Here is a 6,034-nt window from a genome sequence, read left to right as displayed (position 1 = left end):
CTTTTGAAATTCAATTGGATCAGGCAGGGAAATAATTTGTAACTAATGAGCCCTAATTGAAGTTGTAATGTTTACTTAGAGTTTATATTGTAATTATATATTACTTCACCATTTACCGCGTGAGCGCAGTTAACGTTCTTCTTCTCTCGTTTCTGCCTTTCTTTCTTCGAATATAACATTCAGCTTGGCATTCTTCTCTTCTTAGAGCTTAAGGAGTTTATCATAAAAGACTATTCGTGAGTCTCTTACACTCTTCTTCAGTATTAGTTGAACGGTTAATTATATGACAAGTCCATATATTACTACCTTTCTTCGGCACCGGAGATTAGACTTACTTACTGGTATATAAAGAGTTGGACCTGTCAATAATTGTGACCGTGGAGGTTCTGCGGAGTAATGAGGGTATGAAAGAAACTAAATAAGATTTAAATAAACCCGATACCGATGTCATGATATTCTATTAAATATATCGTGGATCTCACAAAACACGGAAGCGAAAGCATCAGTCGACCTTTTACAGTGGATTATAGTATCCCATCGAGGCTTAAAGCCTTCTAAGAAGCGATACCCTTGCTTCTATCATTATTCCTCCCGCTTGTCTCCTATCTTATTAAAACCCAGAGCATTCAAACCTTCTCAGTATCTTCCTAGAAGTACAGGAACACTTCAATTTACTTGAGTCTTTCTATGGCCCTCATAAATCATCACCCCGCGGGGAGCGGCGTGTCTCGCTTGCGTTTCCGCGTCAAATAGAAACGAATCTAATGTGTTGGATTCTATAATGAATCAAATTCTAATGACCCCGTAAAGCTTGCCGTTCGCATATGAAGAACACGCAATTTGGCACAGCGGCGACCAAATAAAGATCGTCACCAACCATAAATTGCCTGAACACTGAGCGCTAAACGAATTTCAAACGTTACCTGATGTCGTTCGCGGCAGACAACACGAAGCATGAGGCGGAGGAGTGCAGAAACATTGCGGAATTTGCATGTACACAATTTATTGGCTACAAGCAATTAATAACTGTTAAAGAGCCGGACAAAGCATGAATTGGCGTAAATTGGCGACTCGTACGACGCTGGCGAACTAGAACAAGCGAAGCAATGCACGAGCGCGTACTTGAAGTCGCTTCAAGACAAGCAGAGCAGAAGCGGCGACAACAACGGTAAAGGAGTGCAAAAACAACGGCACAGTGTGTACTATAATTATAGGGACATACGCCAGCGAATAGCTGATTCATAACAGACGGAGCTCACATACACACACACATCTGCTTGTAGTTATGTAAATATGCAGAAGTTTACCAAATATTTAAATGAAGCAAGTAAGCGTTCGAATGGCACAGCGCAAACAAACAACAAGAACAAATACAAACCAGCCGCTTAGCGTGTGGTCAAGCCAGGGAACAAAGCATAAAACGCAAGAAACACGCATAAGTTTTGCCGACAAAGCAGGTGGCAGTCGGTCGGTCGGTTGGTCGCCCGTTCGCCGCTACGTGCCAGCACCGCCAGCGACGGTAGCAATGGCAATGTCCCACGCCAGGTGGTAAAACGCTGTGTGGTTTATGTGCGTTGAGTGCGCGACCGGTGCCCGCTGAGTGGAGGTGACGATAATGACGCTCGTGATTATGATGAACGCCAACAGACCGACCGACAGCAATGGCAATGACACCGCCACCGCCTGCAAATGCAAAAACTGTGCTACGCGGCAGAATGTGCTAAACTTTCGGTGTTGAGGGAATGAGTTCAAGCATTTCTGCTGCATTACATAAGTACCAATCGGCGGCGATAATATAAGTGAAATGATTATGTAAGTCATTTGATTGTGTTTTGTTGGCATAACAGCAGCATAATAACACCAATAAACGGATGTGTGTGCTATGTGTGTGTATGTATATTTGAATATGACTTACAGTTAGGAAGTTGAATGTACTCTAGAGAACGACGCGAGCCATCGCAGCACGTGCGCGGGTGGTGCGGGGTGGCGTAGTCGCATAGCGGCACTTCATGTTTTTGAATTGAAACAGTCAGTCATCAATTCATGTGAAAACTGATACGAAATCTCTGCGCTGCGAATAATTAAAATGCAAATAACAACGCCGAAGAGCATGTGTAAAGCAAATAGCAAAGAACAAAAGTATTAATCAGGGGAAAAGGGGAAAGAAGTGCGTATGTGGAAGACACGAAATGTACTGCAGAGTGAGTAGAGGAAATTTACCGAAATTATTTGAAGACTTTAAGAACTCTAATGAGATATGAGAATGCAAGTTTGGGAGATCAAAATTAATGTTTAATTAAAATTAAAAATTGTTGAGAGATTGAGTGATGATTTCAACACTTTATGCGTAATATTGTATAAAATATTTAGATCATACTATTTTTCGCTTTATCATTTAGTTTTTTAATTGTAATTTTGTCTTTAATTGGGCTCTTTTTATTTAAATTCCAAATTCCATTTTTTTTCTTAATATTCAAATTTTTAGTTACAAATAATATTTACCATTACAAAGACAAATTTACACCGCTTTTTAGCGTGCAGACTGTCTGTAGTAACAAAATTTGCAAGTTGAAGCTTTTGTCTAACGGACAAACGATGTACTAATTAAAGGCAAACAAAAGACTTAAGCAACGAACTTGTGAACGCTAACAATTTCTTCTGCAACAATTGATTGAATGTAGCCTTTGTGTCAGCTACTAGCTGAAATAAATGAATATTTTGACAAAGTCAACGAAACAATCAAGGCAATTTCAAATTTGTAACGAAACTGAATTGGATTTTTTTTTAATATTTATTACACATTACATTTGCATATAAATGTTTCAAGGCAATGTTGATAAAAAGTTTGCAGAAATGCAATTATTTTATTAAATATACCAAAATTAAAGTAGAGCGCCAACGGTTGAGTAAAAACCGCTGTACTGCAATGCGCATATTAAAACATATTAATAGAGTCCTAGGCAATTATCAAATGCAAATTCTAAACTAAATTATTACACACCCGACACTATTAAAAAATATGCAAAGCAATTAAAAGCGCTTAACTTGCGCAAACACAATTCTGCACCTCAGAACTTGACTTGAATGAGCGCAGGACGAGAAAATGCTGAAAAGCTAGAGATTAGCTGTGCGCCTGCTGTGAGGCCAAATGAAAATGTATATGTAAATAAGACATTGTTGAAGTCATGGCTTGACGGCTGCAAAGCTTCAAACGCTTGCGCGGCTTCAAACGTTCGCTTGGCTTCAAATGCTCACTCGGCTTCAAACGCTTACTCGGCGCACAGACGGCTGCGGCAAATTCAGGGATTATGCGATTATTGTTCCTGTAATTTTCCAATTTAATGGGCTGTCTAGGAAGTTAAGGGCCCTAGGCACTCGGCACTGACATGATATGCCAAGCAAATTTATGCGAAACATATAAAAATTGCTTTTAATTGCTGTTGAGCGACTAGCACTCACTCATAGCGCAGATACATGTAAGAAATTGTTCAAGCAAAATTTCGCTTAATTTTAACCTCACTTTCTTCTTATGTATCTAAAGCTCTCTTTAATATAGTATTCAGTTGCTTTAACCATTAATCAAGCCAGCTAACGCTAATGAAATTAAAATAGAACAAACACCATTTGAAATAATCAATAATCTCAATAGTTACACGGGGCCGGGGATATCCCACAGTGAATTTACCGCAATGTGCGAACCAATTGTAAGACGAGATATTATATTTGATAAATTATAGGCGTAGCAAATGTGCTTGTTCCACGGAATTCGCCATAAAAGCGCTCACGTGTAATGACCCTGCAGGAATTTGAAACGGCAGATGTCGCGCTTGTCTAGTTGAAATCAAATTTTCATTAATTCTCTCTTCCTCTCTTTCACATTTGATGGAAATACGTTAGAGCGCAGTCCAATTCCAAACATAAATACAAAATGTCTCGCCTATAGAATTAAATTTTCCTAGAGGCATGATTCACATACAATCAGCAAACGTACATATGCTGAAAGGCAAAGAGGCTAGAATACCAAACGCTGTTAAAGAAGGCTAGATGTATGTGTTGTCTTGTCTACGCACAGCTGATAAATATTGCGGGGAGGAGGACTAGCGCTCATTTCACTCTTCTCAACTTTATGTATGTATGTGGTTAAAGACGGAGTACTTTGATGATCGCAATTTACCATGGATGACCACACAATTAACGGTTCATTTTTTATATACCAGTGCGTAGTGCCAAGTGCTGTTTGACTCATTGACGCGCCAAGTAAATTAATAATAAAACAATTTGTTATTGTTTTTGGTTTTGTTTTTGTGAAGTTTGTTATTTGTTATTGTTGCTTTGTGGTTGTCATGTCATAATTAGAGCAGAAGGTTAACAACATTTTAATGAAACAATTGGTTTTGTGCTTTGCGGTACTTGAGATGAAGCGATATTTTCAGGCATATACGTTCATCTGTATGTATGTATGTGTGTAAATTGCTGGAGGTTAACGAACTTGCTAATCTTATTTGACAATAGTTAGCGATCTTGTAGGGCCGCTACTCAGAGATCACTGATGGGGTATAAATCTAGCAGAAGGAATAATGTTGGGGTATGGATATGGGAGATCTTCTATTGAGGTTCATATTATAGACGTGATCTGGTTGCTGAGATTTGTTAATGACAAACTCCCTTAGCCTCTTAGAATATCATCGACATTCCATTGCAGTATTTAGTCAATTTACATACCACTGATCTAACAGATTTAGCCAGGATACACACCTAAACCTAGCAATGCTGCGAAAAAACTGTCAAGCAGAACTTTGTTCAAACCGCATAACGGTAACGTGATCTCACTAACCTCTTTAACTACCCGTGCTTTGTCATAAGCCACTCATTTCGAGAGAATAATCTAGAGACTCGTTATGCATCGTCGCTTATGTTAATAAATTAAATTCTAGCACACATTTCCTTTCGCAACGTTTACACGAATCCATAAAGCACATACGAATATCCATTATGAGAATAACTCAAGCGGGAAGTGGGTACTCGAAATCAATTATTCGCGCAGCTATAAATACTTAAGCACAATTTCGATAAATTTTGCCGGCTTTGATGTCATAACTTGCAGCAAAAAGACAACCCATAATGAAGTAACAACAACAATTATGCGAAGAAGACGAAACGAAAATGAAGAACGATCGATTGTGCGCATTTGTTCGAGCAAATGTCTTTTAATAGTTTTAGTTTGAGCGCAAATTGCCAGGGCAAAACAAATTAAGAATTGGAAAGCTAAGCTACAAATGCCGCAGGGTGCATAGCGTACCAGCGTTAGCGCGATACAACAACAATACAGGCCAAGAAGAACAGATCAGCGTTCCAACCTTGTTCGGTGAGTGGGTGAAATGCGCCGAAAGGCGACAACGCGGCCGAGAAAACAAGCTGACATCTGACCCGCCGCCTCATTTCTATTTTTACTTTGCGAAGGGAATTTTTTCGTTAACAATTTCGGTTACTTTCTTTTTTTCGCTTTTCGCTAAGACCGTTGGACGCATGAGCCATATTCATTTTTGTCAGAGAGGGGACAGAGAGATTCGGTGTAAGTAAATGAATAGCGGTCGAGCTGAAAATAAATTAACAGTTCATGATGTCCCACAGCGACGACATTCGCCGCCGAAGAGGACGCTGTGCCATCGCAACGCGCACGACGCAACAAAGCCGGAGATGAGCAACGCGCAACTCCAGGAATATAATATAGAGACAACAATGGACACCGACCTCAGACGGGAGAACGAGCGTTTAGAACATTTGTTGCTTTTAATTTATGATTTTTGCTAAGCGAATTTTAAGCAAACATTCCGAGTTCTCAAACTCGCCAGGAACTCGCACCGCTTGACCGTTGTCGCTTCCCACATTGGAGGCATAGAAGACATTGAAGCGACCGTCGTGCTGACATGGCTTGGCGCCGCGATGGGGCGGCGCAATTTGCTTTCTTCACAGGCAATCTTCTGTTTGGCCACGAAGAAATGCTAATAAAGTGAGACGAAAAATTACCGAAAAT

Source organism: Zeugodacus cucurbitae, chromosome 4 (genome assembly GCF_028554725.1).
Source record: "Zeugodacus cucurbitae isolate PBARC_wt_2022May chromosome 4, idZeuCucr1.2, whole genome shotgun sequence".
Classification (NCBI taxonomy): Eukaryota; Metazoa; Arthropoda; class Insecta; order Diptera; family Tephritidae; genus Zeugodacus; species Zeugodacus cucurbitae.
Note: the sequence above shows the minus strand (reverse complement) of the source record.